General features: G+C 40.8%; 1 protein-coding gene across 8 annotated transcripts in view; it reads right to left on the minus strand.

Annotated features, from left to right (window-relative positions):
- The window catches only part of SLC25A13 (solute carrier family 25 member 13), a 524,650-nt gene that overhangs the window by 177,752 nt on the left and 331,208 nt on the right, over positions 1–15,690 (minus strand). For 2 of the 8 annotated variants that reach the window (XM_084977079.1, XM_084977078.1), the window contains exon 1: positions 5,670–5,789. The exons of the other annotated variants lie outside the window; for them this stretch is intronic. The gene's annotated coding sequence lies outside the window, so the exon portion shown is untranslated. Of the gene's footprint in view, positions 1–5,669; positions 5,790–15,690 lie in introns of those variants that run through there. 8 annotated transcript variants of the gene reach the window in all.

Here is a 15,690-nt window from a genome sequence, read left to right on the forward strand (position 1 = left end):
ACCAGATTCAAATATGGCTGGTATGTTGAGATTATCAGACTAGGAATTTAAAACAACTATGATGAATATGCTAAGGGCTCTGATGGATAAGGTAGACAGCATTCAAGAACAGATCAACAATGTAAGCAGAAAAAGGGAAATTCTAAGAAAGAACCAAAAAGAAATGCTGGAGATCAAAAATAACAACAAATGTCTTTGTTGGGCTTATTAGGAGACTGGATACAACTGAGCCTGATGATATTTCAATAGAAATCTCCAAAACTGAAAAGCAAAGAAAAAAGAAAAAAAATTAGAACAAAAAACAAGAAACAAAAGAGACTATTCAAGGTTGTGGGACAGTTACAAAAGGTGTTATTTACATGTAATGGAAATACAAGAGGAGAAGAAAGAGAAAAAGGACCAGGAGGAATATTTGAAATAATGATTCAGAATTTCCCCTCAATCAATGTCAGACACGCCACCAATCCACAAAGATTAGAGAACACCAAGGAGGAATATCAAAATCACTTTAAACCTCAGTGCAACAAATAATTAATTAATTTAATCTGAGATTGTCAGCATGCATCAAAAAATAAGACCCAACCATATGCCATTTTCAAAAAAAATTTTTTTTAATACAAAGACACACATAGATTAAAAGGAGATGAATAAAGATATACCATGCACAAAGTAATCAAAAGAAAGCAGAATAGCTGTATTACTTTCAGACAGAGCCCATTTTAAAGCAAGGGAAGTTAATAGGGATAAAGAGGGACATTATATAATGACAAAAGAGTCAATTCTCCAAAAAGACATAACGATCCTCAATCTAACAGAATAGAAAGCCTAGAAATAGACCTTCATAAATATAGTCAACTGATCTTTGACAAAAGACTAAAGATAGTCTCTTCAACAAATGGTGCTATGTATCCACATGTAAAAAACAATTCTAGGAGTTCCCTGGTGGCCTAGCAGTTAGGGATCTGGCATAGTCACTGCTGTGGTGTGAGTTTGATCCCTGGCCCAGGAACATTCACATGCTGTGGCTGTGGGGAAAAAAAAAAAAAAATTCTAGACACACACCTTACAACTTTACAAAAATTAACTCAAAATTGATCACAGACCTAAATATACAACTCTTATAACACAGGAGAAAACTTAGACAGCCTTGGGGTTTGGTGACAATTTTTTAGATATAATACCAAAGGCAGTATCCATGATAAGCTAGCTTCATAAAAACAAAAACAGAAATTTCTGCTCTGTGAAATACACTGTCAAAAGAAGGTAAAGATAAGCCAACACTGAGATAAAGTATTTGCACAAGAATAGCCAATAAATGACTGTTACCCAAAATACACAAAGAACTCTCAAAATTCAAAAAGAAAACCCAATTAAGACTAAAATATGAGCCAAAGACCTTAACAAACAACCTCACCACAAATAGCAAATAATCATGAAAAAACATTCCACATCTTCTGTCACCAGGAAAATAGAAATAAAAACAATAAGATACTGCTACATACCTACTAGACAGCCAAAATCTAGAACACTGACAATACCAAATGCTGGTGACAATGTGCAGCAAAAAGAATTCTCATTGTTTGCTAGAGTGCAAAGTGGTACGTCCACTTTGGAAGACAGATTGGAGGTTTCTTACAAAACTAAACATATCCTTTTGGGGGGGGGCAAGTGGTGGGGGGTTGTTGCTGCTGCCTGCAGCAAAGAGAGGCTCCCAGGCCAGAGGTCAAACCCATATCACAGCAGGACCTGAGCCACAGCAGTGACAACACCAGTTCCTTAACCCACTGAGCCATCGGGGAACTCCCAAATCTAAACATACTCTTACCATATGATCCAGCATTCATGCTGCTTAGTATTTACCCAAAGGGGTTGAAAACTATGTCCACACAAACACCTGGATGGATGGATGTTTACAGCAGCTCTATTCATAACTGATCTAAGCTAGAAGCAACCAAGATGTCTTTTAGTCAGTGAATGGATGAACTGGTACATCCAGACAGTGGAATGTTACTAAGCACTAAAAAATGAGCTACCAAGCCATGACAAGACAGGAAGGAAACTTAAATGCATATTATTTAGTGAAAAAAGCCAATCTGAAGAGGCTATATACTGTATGATTCCAACTGCATGTCATTCTGGAAAAGGCAAAAACTATGGAGACACTAAAAAGATCAGTAGTTGCTAGGAAATAGGGAAGGAAAATAGGCAGAGCACAGATTTTTTAGAGCAGTGAAAAGACAACGTGCGATACCGTAATGATGGATAAATATCACTATAAAATTTGCTCACAGAATGTTCAACATCAAGAGTCAACTTTAACAGAAACCATGGACTTTGGTTGATAATGATGTGTCAGTGCAGGCACTTCAATTTTAACAAATGTACCATTCTGATGGGGAATGACGATAATGGGAGAGGTTATGAATGGGGGGGGGGTGCAGGAGGTATATGGGAAATCTCTGAACTTTTCTTCCTATGAACTAAAACTGCTCTAATAATAATAATAATAAGGAAGTCTACCAAAAAAAAAAAAAAAAAAAAAAGATCATGGATATCCAGGACCATCAAGATGAGTCTAATCAGGCAAAGTCACATGTCTATATTATCTCCCTTTCTTTTCAAATAATTCTTGAAGTTGGCTGGATTCTTTTCCTTTATAGTTAAGAAAGCTGCAAGTCAAACAGTCAATCTGCCCCAAGCCCCATGCCTTTCCCACAGGGTCACAAACTAAGGCATCAAAAACTGCCTTTTACCAGGGTCTCTCAACCTTGGCCTCCTGACATTTTGGGTCAGACCATTCTCTGTTGTAGAGGGCTGTCTCTTGCATCATAGGATATTTAGCAACATCCCTGACCTCTAGTGATTAGCAACCCCTTCTTCAGGTGTGACAACCAACATCTCCAAACATCACCAAATACTCCCTGGCTCCCTGGGGGGCAAAATTACCCCAACCCCAGTTGAGAACCACTGCCTTAGACGATGCTGCTCCTTCTCCCCATTCATGCAACACAATCACCTACAGGAAGCCTATCACATCCCAGGCCCAGAGCCAGGCTCTGAGAGGACAATGGCAAATAACCAGAGGCCCTGCCCCCCACCACCCGAGGGAAACAACTGGTACAAAGTGTGTGATGACAGGTACCATCACAAATTAGGGTGGTGGCAGAACTAAGTCCAGCAGAACTCTGCTGGACTCAGGAGTGGCAGAGGTAAAGTCTTGGAGCTGGGTCATTTTTTTTTTTATTACATTTTTTTTTCCCCACTATACAGCATGGGGACCCAGTTACACATACACGTACACATAATTTTTTCTCCCATTGTCGTGTTGCGTTGTATGTATCTAGACATAGCTCTCAGTGCTACACAGCAGGATCTCATTGTTAGTGTATTCCAAAAGCAATAGTTTGCATCCATTAACCCCAAGCTCCCAATCCCTCCCCCTCCCCCCCCTCCCCCCGGGCAACCATCAAACTCCTGGAAGAGAACACAGGCAAAACATTCTCTGACATCAACCTTATGAATATTTTTTCAGGTCAGTCTCCCAAAGCAACAGAAATAAAAGCAAAAATAAACCAATGGGGTCTAATCAAACTGACAAGCTTTTGCACAGCAAAGGAAACCAAAAAGAAAACAAAAAGACACCTCACAGAATGGGAGAAAATAGTTTCAAATGATGCAACTGACAAGGGCTTAATCTCTAGAGTATACAAGCAACTTATACAACTCAACAGCAAAAAAGCCAGTAACCAAATCGAAAAATGGGCAAAAGATCTGAATAGACATTTTTCCAAGCAAGATATACAGATGGCCAGCAAGCACATAAAAAAATGCTCAACATCACTGATTAGAGAAATGCAAATCATTTATTACTGATTAACACTGACCAGCTAACTTTTACTGGGCCCTTAACTCTATGCTAGACATGGTGCTAAAGGCCTTAAGCCTGATCTCACCTAAACATCGCTGAAACTATTGAAAGTGAAGAGTCATTAATATCCCTATTCTCCAGATGAGGAAAGCTGCTACTGGACAACACTCTTGCTGAAAGCAGTTTAGAATAAAGTCTTTTTGATTTGGCATCATGATACCTAAGTCCCAGTGATTCAGTGGAAGGCAGACCTGCCTAAAGCAGTATATTATTCGCAGTATTATATGCTGAACTCTGTCTCAATTTTTTTAAAGCATCAAGGTTACAGTATAATTAGGAACCAGCTGCAACTGTAATTACCACTCCCAATATAATTTGTTACATATTAGCAAGTGTCAAATTACTACTGCTCCTTCAATGAATAAAAACTGATTGTGCTCTTCTGAAGACTGGGATGTATGTTCCTGATGGGGAACAAAGGAATATAAAAAGTATATGACATATTTATAAAGTGCTGAAAGGTTCTACTTAGGAGATCACAAGTTGCTGGAGCCCAGATAATGCCACAGAAAGTTAAAATGGTTTCTGAGAGAGAATAGCTAACTTAATAAATGCAGAGGAAGAGAAAGCAGCAAATCAAAGGACAATAGAAAGTTGCTTTCACTAAATCATACCTTAACTGTTCAATATTCTGCTATGCGTCAACATCATACACTTGAAGAATAGTCAAGAACCCAGGAAGAAGTTAAGAGAAAAAGAACAGGAGCCCTCCTCCCAAAGACTGTGCACAACTTCACTGGAGCACGTCCTGCTCTGCCCTGTCCCACACCCCATGGACTTTCAACACGACTCTGAACAACCTCTCTGGTTCCAACCCCTCCTGGAAGCTCACACTTCTTCTGTAAAGCTTCTATGTCCCAAGCCTGGCTCTGAGCTTTAAAAACGTGAGCACACGGACCCTCCCACTAACCCAGGAAGTAAAAACAACCATGCCCCAATTATAGATGGGGAGACTGAGGTAAAGAGAGATGGAGTAACTTGTGCAGAGCCATAGTCTGAACAGAGTCTATGACCTCAATCATTATACTGGCTTTCAGAAGGAAAAAAAGAAACGGGATTAAGAAAAAAGCAGAGAAATCTAGAGATTAAAGAAAATTAGGTCGCATCAAAAGATGGCAATGCCTGCGCCCAATTCAGATGACAATTCAAAAAAAAAATTATAAGACAATAGGGGAAACATGTAAAATGTATACAGAATAGATATTTGAAGCACTGAAATTATTTGTAGACATGACAATGATATTTTTGGTTGTGGATTTTAAAAATCTGTTTTAGACATATATAGTAATATGTACAGATATGATATTGGGGATTTGCTTTGAAAACATCGGGGGGGGGGAATGAGCAAGGGTGGGGTATAAATTAAACAACATTGGCCATAAAATGATAATTACTGAAATTGGCTAGAAAGGGACACAGGACTTGGTTACATCGTTCTAATTTCTTATGGAAATTTTCCATAATGAGAAGCATAAAAAAATGCTACCTACCATTTTTCTAAGGCTCAAGTCAAATACCAATTCCTCTCCTGGAAGATTTTCCAGATTCCCTAACCAGATTTCCCTCACAGAATGCTATCTGCACCTATTTCATGGACTTTGCAATATTGGAAGTTTAGATTCTGACTCTACTGTTTTTTTGTTTTTGTGCGGCATATGGAAGTTCCCAGGCTAGGAGTCAAATCAGAGCTACAGCTGCTGGTCTACACCATAGCCACAGCAACGCCAAATCTTTAACTCACTGAGCAAGGCCAGGGATCGAATCCAAATCCTCAGGGATACTAGTGGGATTCCTTTCCCAGGCACCACAATGGGAACTTGTGACTCTATTGTTAACCTGGATATGACTTCCATTTCCTCATCTGTTAGAGAAAGAGAGGGAGAGAGAATCAGGATTGAATGAAAGGAGCAGAATCTGAGACAGAACCAGCAGCACGTCACTTCCCAGTCACTTGGATCCTTTCCATACTCACAGTGGCCCAGCTCACTGAGTCATCAGCAGACAGCTGAGCCCCAAGGGAAGGAAGGCTCTCTTGGCTTTCTGAACTAACTAGATTTCCTCCTAAGAATCTGAACCAGCAGAAGGTCTGGGCTGAGCTGGCAGCAGGTCATGCTGGCTGATGGATGTGGCACTGGTTCCTAACCTCCTGGTGTCGAATATCAACAACAAAAATTTCATCTGTTATCAAACATGAGTGGTTTCTTATGTAATATTAAGTGGGAAAGTGATGTTTAAACATGACAGACAACCCAGAGTGCACATAACACAGAAGCTCTACAGGAAAAGATTAATAAATACACAACATAAAAACTTTTAAAACTCTGAAGTGTGTACGAACCAGTTAAACATCAAACAACTGAAATAACAAATAAATAAATAAAGCGCAACTGGACAAAGAGCCAAAGTTCTTAAAGTGCTCTTAGATCAAATCAATATGAAAAAGCAAATAACCTAATGGAAAACTGGGCAAAGGTCAAGACCAGGCTCTCCTTAAACTGCTGGTGGACCCTAAAAATGGGCCAAAAGAGATTTCCAAGGACCACCATAAGAAAACCAGGGCCTGAGCTTTTTTTTCTGGAATTAAGATTCCCATCTCAGTTCACAATGGAAAGAAAACAGAATCTCTCGAAGCACAGAGTCCGCATCAACCTGCAATAAAATAAGTATGTGAAGACTCCCAAGGAATAGCAGTCCTTGCCAATGGGCCTGGCAGAGGCAGATAAGAGACCCTGTTTACCACCAGCCTTTCCTTTCAAGCCACCTGGAGGACCCAGTTCTCTACTGGGACCAGCTGGTATGAAACAGTAGCAATGGACATACTCTTTGGACCTGCTGGAACCATCTCCCTATAACTCAGGTGGATGTTCTTAGTCAAAAGGGAGCACATTTCTCCAGAAGCCTTGTTCTGATGCAGCCTCTCTGTAGTCATGAAGATCCATCCACCTTGGACAACCCAATCCCTGCCCTCCATAACCATACACTCTCTTGCAGATGACCCATGTACAATTCCTCTAGTATTCCAAATTATTTTTTTCACTTGGTGAGGGATGGAGGGGATTGAGAAAATGGTTTATTAGAGAAAGAAAAGTTTCCAACAAACCACATGCCTGCAACAGAAAATCTCCTTTCCCCTTTTACTTTTCCACAGGTGGCACCCAATTTAACAATTCAACAAATGGTGTCTAAATGCTGTGCAACAGGAACTTTGAAGGATATCTATTGTCTACAGAAGGTCCCCGTCCTCAGTACCTTAAAATCCAGTGGGAAACATAAAATATAAGAAAAAACAAGGACCACTGTCCTTCAGAACCTTAGTATCACTATTTCACCCAAGACAATTTAAAAATGATTCAGGAGTTCCCATTGTGGCTCAGTAGGTTAAGAATTCAATACAGTCTCCATGAGGATGCAGGTTCAATCCCTGGACTTGCCCAGTAGGTGAAGGATCCAGCTTTGTCACAAGCTGTGGTGTAGATCACAGATGTGGCTCGAATCTGGTATTTCTGTAGCAGTGGCATGGGCTGGCAGCTGCAGTTCTAATTCGACCCATAGCCTGGGAACTTACATATGCCACAGGTGTGGCCCTTAAAAAAAATTTTTTTTCAATTTAAAAAATAAAAATGATTCACTATCTGTTATGGGCTGAACTGTCCTCCCAAAATTCATATGCTGAAGCACTAACCCCAGGTACCTCTGAATGTGCCTGTATTTGGAGATAAGATATTTAAAGTGGTAATTAAGATAAAATGAGGTCATTAAGGTGGGCCCTAATCCATTAAGACTGGTGTCCTTGTAAGAAGGGGAAATTAGGACACAGACATAGTGGGAAGACCATGTGAAAATACAAGGAGACAAAGGCCATCTGTAAGCCAAGGGGAGAGGCCTCAGAAGAAACCAACCCTGCCAACACCTTGATCCTAGACATCTAGACTCTAGATTTGTGAGAAAATAAATTTCTGTTGTTTAGACCACTATGTCTGTGGTATTTTGTTATGGCAGCCCTCACCAACGAATACAGTATCACTTAATATAAACTCTTTATTCAAGCTGATCCAATGGAGACATTATTTTATATATTTTGGATCCAGGTTCAAGCACTGTATTTGGCTGTCATGTCTCTTTCGGAGCCTCCATTAATCTAGCCTTTTCATTCATAACATTGGCATTTTTAAGTCAAACAAGAGATCTTACAGAATGTCCTATTTTCTGGATGTGTCTGATTGTTTCCTTGTGACTAGATTCAGATTCAACATTTTTAGCAAGAATTCTCCAAAGGTCATGTCATGTACTTCCCATTCCATGCCATCAGTGGGTACGCCATGCTAGCTTCTGCTACTTCCTGGTGATGTTTAACTGGATCACAGACTGAGGGTGAGCCCCCATCGTAATGGTACTTTTTCCTCTTTGCAGTTTGTAAATAATTTATGGGGAGATATTCTAAACAATGAGAATTCCAACCATCTTTTACTGAAGGAGTTTAGCATCCACTGAGGACACTTGCCTGAATCAATTATTACCTATAGGTTGCCAAGTAATTTTTTTCTTTTTCTAATTCTATCATACTTTCCACTTTATTAGTCAGCATTCTTTAGTAAACAGGAGTTTAAAACCCCCCTTCCACCTCCATCTCACTTTGACTCTTTTGGGAGAGGAATAATACTTAGTCATAGAATGATGGATTTTCTATTCCTTTTTGGCCTCACCCATAGCATGTGGAAGTTCTTGGGCTAGGGATCAAACCTGCACCACAGCAGTGACCTAAGCCACTGTATTAACCTACTGAGCCTCAAGGGAACTACAGATTTTTTTATGACCACACCTGTGCCATATGTAAGCTCTCAGGCCAGGGACTGAATCTGACTGCCCCAGCTGCAGCAACACCAGCTCCTTTGACCTGCACTGGCTGGGGATCAAACCTGAGCCTCCACAGACACCTGAGATGCTGCAGTCGGATTCTTAACCCATTGCAGCACACTAGGAACTCCAAATTTGGAGAATTTTTTTTGTGGTGGGGGGGCAGGAGAGCTGCACCCCAGTCATATGGAAGTTCCTAGGCCACGGATCCAACCGAAGTGGCCCAGGCCGCTACAGTGACAATGCCGAATCCTTAACCTACTACACCACAGAAGAAATCCTCAGATTTTTTTTTAATTCAATATTACAAGCCATTTTCTTTCTTATTTTTTTCATCATAGCTGGTTTACAGTGTTCTGTCAATTTCCTATCATACAGCAAGGTGATACAATCCATTTTCAATTGACTTGTTTTTATTGTGGCAAAACAGACATAAAATTTAACATGTTAACTATTTTGAATGTATAATTCACTGGCATTGAGAAGATTCACAATATGTACAACCATCAGCACTATCCATTTTATCATCCAAAAACAAACTCTGTGTCCATTAATTAATAGCCAGTCGATTTTAACAGCCACTATCTGTTGTAACGGTGATACACACTCACTGTAATGTACACATATATCTACATATGTATGTCTATAAAACACACAGATACACGTGTGTGTTTAAAGGATGGAAATCACAATGCGCCTGAAAGAATAATTGTGAATATTAAAACAGCCAACTAAAACAAATCATAATGCAAAAAGCTGGTGGACCAGGAAGGCAACATCCAAACCTGCTCACCAAACATAACAACAAAGCAAACAACCAGGAATTATGAGCCTCCTGATGGGAGTATCCAGTACCAAGGGCCCAGTAACCTGAGGGAGGCAGCCCGCAACCACCTAGGAAGTATTCTAGCCAAAACCAAAAAATAAAAATAAATAAAACCTTAAACTTGATCAAGCAACTAGATCTAACTATCAATTGTCGGGAAACACTGGGAATGGAGGAACACCAGGGGGGTACAATCAGTAAAATCCAAGCTTGTGGAAAACTAAGGAAAGAGGACCCAATCTGCTCATCAAATAAACTGCAAGGAAATACACAAAAAGAGGGGAAGTCAACCTATAGATTAACAAGAGTTACATTATCAACCAAATGCTATGTGCGGACTGTGTCTGAATTCTGATTAGAACAAACTAACTATAAAACTATAAACTCAAATGTGGGTTTTAACACCGTTACAGATACTTCAAGGAATGAGGAAATGAAACTGAGACCACTTTCCCTAAAACTGAGGGAAATAAAAACAAACAAACAAACAAAACCTGCCCACCAATACAGAGGCATGACAAGAAACATCCCTGTCTCTGACTGAGCTCTGAGTTAAACAAACAAATAAGCTCCCCTTTTTCCTGCTACCCCACTGCCATAGCTTTATGACAAGGAATGTGAACAGGGCTTGGATATGTCCCATTTACAAACCACTGTAAGGGACAGGAGACAGCAACGGGCATGAGGTAATACTGGAAAAGTCAGACAACAGCCAAGAGCAAGGAGGCATAAACCGGCTAACAAGATTAAATTTTATTCTGTAGGCATAATGAAACCGCACTACACAGCAAGGTACAGTGAAGAGGACAACGCGGTTCAGTGGTTAAGTGAGTGGACTCCGTGGCCAGGCCGCCTGTGTTCACATCATAGCCCTGCTGCTTGTAAGCTGTGCGACTTTAGGCAAGTGGCTTAATTTCTCTGTGCCTCGAGAGACTTAACCACTCTGTACAGATGAGGTTTCCCAGCTGTGTAACGGAGAAGGTCATCACACTTAAATGCCATGGGATTGCTGGGAAGATTAAATTACTTCACATAAAGAGTGCCTAGAGCAGTGCCTGGCTTTTGTATAACTGTTACATAAATGTAAGCCACTGTTGTCACTATTATTGCATAACCTCTCCGAGCCTTAAGTTTCTCTGTCAAATGAGGTTACAACACCTTCCGACTACCTTGTAGACGATTATAAAGATCAAATAATGAAGGCTGGGGCCTCATATTATCCTTTAATCTCCACAGACTGTGATTTCCTAAAAACAAGTCCAATAGCTTCCTCGTTTGGGAAAGCCCCACACTTAGCATAGCAGCTCCCATATAGTTGGACTCAGTAACATACCTGAATGCTTTTTTTAAGCAACTGTACCAATGAACACAGAACTGCTCTTAACAGGGAGACAAGAGCCAGTCTTAGAAGCTTCCTTTGACACTGCAGAATGGCAAGGAAAGTGAAGGGACGAGACCAAAGGCAAAACCAGCTTGGAGCTATAGCAATGCCAGAGCTAAAAGGCATGAGGACCTGAACATAAATGGAGGAGACAGGACATACCTGTGTGGGAAACTCAGGGAAAAAGAAGAGTTTGACCGACCTAGCTCTTTGCCTGCATCCAAGTTCCTGACAACAGTGTGTGTCTCTTTTAGCTACCCACACAGATACTTACTCACCTACCCAGAAACTTTAGTAGGAAAGTTAAGCTGAAGCTAAAAGTGAGGAATGACCAAGATAAGGCATTCAATTCTAGTAAACAGAGTTTGGAATGCCTTTGACTCAGACAAATCAAGATTTCCAACAAACAGCTAAGTGCTAGGCTGGCGGTTGGGAGAGCTGACCCAGCTGGGGAGTACCATGGAGCATACCTGTCAGAAAGAAGAGGATCTCAGGCAGGGTCTGGGGGACATCAACATTGCAGAGGGAGGCAGAAGGACAAAATGAAGCCAGCCAAGGAGAATACAGGATTAGTGTGAGCTGACCCCTTAAGGCGAGGGCACATTATGAAAACTGACAGAAGGCATTCCAGGAAGGAAGGAGTGGGTCCTATGAGGCCAGAGATAAGGGGGACAGGCCAACAGTTTTAGAATGGAGATCACTGGTGATCCTTAGGAGAAAAGGTCAAAAAACAGAACAGGCGTAAGTTCATTTTCAGAATCTTGAAGTATGAGTAGGTAGTAAAGAAATGGAGAAGAGTACGACACTTAATAGCTCAGAGACATGTTCTAAAATAATACCTTGGCCCCAAAGGAATCAAAATCAGCTCTGAGAACCCTAAAATTTGTACTGGATTTTATCACTATGTATTTAATTCTGCAAAAAGTTGGACTGGCTTACAACCAAATCAAAAAGTACCCTTAGTTCAGAAAAGCAGCTCCACTTAACAACACAGCAATGAGAGTTCCAGACTAATATTCTTCAAACTTTAATGCACATACCATCCTCAGGAGAACCTATTTAAATTCAGATTCTGACACAACAGAATATTTGGCCCGGGTCACAGATGCTGCAATTCTAACAAGCTCCCAAGTAAAACCAATGTTCTTGGTCCTACAACCATAACCCCCCAAGATCAAGGCTCCAGGAAGACCACTCAGAGAATCTGGTCATGGAAGCAGCCAAACTGGCTAGCCATTATAGTGACTATGCGGCAGATCATGAGCTTAAGAAAAGCACATCATCTTTTGTTCAGGTTGGTCAAATACTATCTATGTCCCTAGTTTTCAGTTAAGTGGAAATGTCCCACAGTCTCCAACAGACATCACTTGACACTCCTACAGCACCTGATAATCCCCAAAGTGCTGTCATGTGTTACATTTTGATTGGGCATCACAGATATCACAGATGCGCCCTGTTTTCCACAGGGGGATACTGAGCACCTGGAGAAGTCTCACCAGCAGTGGAAGCACTGGACCTGTAATCTAGGTTCTCCTGCCTTCTGGTCCAGGGCTCTTTCACTAAACCAGAGCTACTGATTAAAAACAAACAAAAGCGTTCTTAAAGCTCTTCCCCACATGACTGAGCAGTGGGCGCTCCTCTGCAGTTCAGACTATAATTATTACTGGGATCGGACAGTCTAATTCAGAAGAAACTACTAATTATGTGCCTGGATTTGAAAGCCTTTTCAAATCAGGCTTATGATGGGGTGCAGGACATGTTACCCCAAAATATGGCATCTTGGCATATTCAGTAACTTAAGCTGAAGGAGTTTAAGAAAAAGGTAGAAGCAGGAAGGTCACTCTGACTCCCCGCCCCAACCCCGCCCTTCTTTCCTGAAACAGGTCATTAGCTCCCCTGAAGAGGGTACCAGGAGGAAAGACATTCTTATCACTAAAGATGGGCAAGTTGGAGTCAAGATATTTGCATGCTCAAACCTTGTTAAACTTACCCTTGTCTTTCTAGTTACTTCTTCACCATTTACTACCCCTATTCCAAATCCACTTGTCTTACAATTCTTTACAAAGTTGTTTTTCTTATCTAAAAGGTTAGAAAGCTTTCTGCTCTGGTCACTTTCATTCTCTTGTGAAGGTTCTCATGTACACATAAAAAAATTCAACAAAAATCTGGATGCTTTTCTTTTATCTTTGTCATTTTAATTTTCAGACCCAGCTGGGGATCCTAAGAGAGATGAGGGAAACTTTTTCCTCCACTACACTTACTTAGACAATTTTCTTACAAATTGTCCTATGTCTTATGCAAAAGATATTTTACCATAAAACAGTTAAGCGTATCTTGAACTATCTGACTTTCATATGAAGTCAACAGTTTTCATGGAAAACATGCAGAAACTGTGACTACAGGTGGAAATCAAGACAAAGCTACTAGCCTAATAACAGCCATTAAATAGAGTGGTTTATTTAGGTTGAATTGCTAAGAATTTCAACACTACCAACTTTGCTATGTTGTCAGCACCTAAGTTTTCAAAAGGAACCATTTGGGCCTATTTTCACTCATGCAACTACACAGCAAATTTTCAAAGGAAATGGTGAGTATGAGTTCTCTATCTTTTAAATGTTTCCAATCAACAAACCAGACCACCTCTCTACAAATCAGCCACTGGGAACAATTTGGAGCTGAGACCAAAGCCACCACTGGTGGGGCTGATTTGACCCAACAAGAGAGTCTGGATAATCAGGCCAGTCAGTCACCATTGAGTACTTTGCCAAGAGAATTACATCACTGCAAAGGGCACATCCTCCTTCCTCCCAAGCAGAAGCCAACCATATCTGCAGATTTAAACATGCCTCTGTTCCAAGACCTACCCAAAGGCATCCGAGGAAATATGGTGGGAAGGCCAATGGCTTAAAAAGCAGCAAATGCAAGCAAGGAGAATAGGAAGGGACCAGGCTCAGCAGGCCTAATCTTCACAGATAATGGAGGATACAGGAAGGAATGCTTCCATGTAGGAACTCAACAAAAGCAGAGGCTGCTCATCAGACAAAAGGTCAGAGAGGCAGGAGGAGTCTGAGTTCCTCCAGCAATCTTATAAAAGAATGCAATGTCCAAGAACATCTGCTCCTTGATTTTCTTACCCTACACGAGGGCTTTCAACCCCTCCCCCCAACCCCCAGTTCTCAATTTGCCAAATAACACTTGTAAAGCCCCTTGACCCAGCTGGGGAACATTGACCACACATGGGCTCCCACCTATGCCAGGGAAAAGGCTGAAAGACAGGGATTACATTATTCTGCAGCATTTCACCCCTCAAGCACCTACACTGATACAGAAAACCAGAGACTTCACAGGAGACAAAAGGAGCTTTCAATCAATTTGGTGTTAAAACCTATATTGTAGGATAATGACAAAACCATATAAATTTGATGTCTAAGCACCAAGGTGAAACGGGGCAGAAGGACTGAAAAGAAACTGTCAAGAAAGAGGAGAACTTGTGGTGACCCCTTAGCATCCTTCCTTTGAACTGACACACCGGGGATTTGCGTTTAACTCACTGCATTTCTTCCTATTCTAAGAAGGAATCACCAGAGTATCCTTTGAAGCAAAGAGCATGAGAACAACCTAGAGCAGTGGCTGGCAACCGTAGAAGTATATTTAGCAGTTCCCATCGTGGAGCAATGGAAATGAATCCGACTAAGAACCACGAGGTTGTGGGTTCGATCTCTGCCCTTGCTCAGTGGGTTAAGGATCCTGTGTTGCTGTGACCTGTGGTGTAGGTTGTAGATAAGGCTCGGATCTGGCATTGCTGTGGCTGTGGCATAGGCCGGCAGCTACGGCTCCAATTAGACCCCTAGCCTGGGAACCTCCATATGCAGCAGATGGTGGCCCTAAAAAGACAAAAGACAAAAAATAAAATAAAATAAAATAAAACAAAGGAGTATATTTAATTCACTTGGGGAGCCTTTAAGAACCTTGAGGCTCAGGCCATATGTAACTCCAATTAAATCAGAACCTCTGGGTGAGACCCAAGCATCAACCTGTTATCCCTGTCCAGAGGACTATGATGTGCTGAGAACCCCCTGCACTACAATAAGGCAAAAAGCAAAGGGGTTTCAAGGGAATTTGGACCAATTATAAACTTTTCTAGGACTCCATTTCTTCACCTAGTAAAAGGGTACAGAAAGGATGAGAGGAGGGTTTACAATGTGTTACGTAAACCCCAAGGCCTATCCAGCTGCATCAGTTTAAGGAACCCAAGAACCAAACAGCAGTGGAAACATGGTAACTTACCAACATCATGGTAGCATACTTTCTTCCCTTTCTGCCCAGTACAAAAACTGTTCTGTTTTACTATAATATTATGACATCACCAAACACCCAGCAGTTTTTACCACAAAGAAGAAAAAACCTTCAATGTAAAGAATATCCTTAATAAACTCTATCACATTTTATCCTCAAAAACAGACCTCTGAAGAGGGTATTATTATAGACGAGAAACATGAAAAACATAGAGGTGAAATATACAGCCCAAGTCCTAATTAGTGAACAATGGATTAAAATTTTTACAAAGGCATATAACAGTTGCACAACTCTGCAAGTGTAGGAAACACCACTGTTATGTACACTTTAAATGGGTTTATTGCATGGCATATGAACTGTATCTCAGTAAAGGTTTTTTTTTTTTTTTTTTTTTTTTTTTTTATG

Source organism: Sus scrofa, chromosome 9, assembly GCF_054392235.1.
Source record: "Sus scrofa isolate SSC_HxYL_T2T_F1_AM1 chromosome 9, Sscrofa_HxYL_maternal_Yorkshire_Landrace_v2.0, whole genome shotgun sequence".
Taxonomy (NCBI): Eukaryota; Metazoa; Chordata; class Mammalia; order Artiodactyla; family Suidae; genus Sus; species Sus scrofa.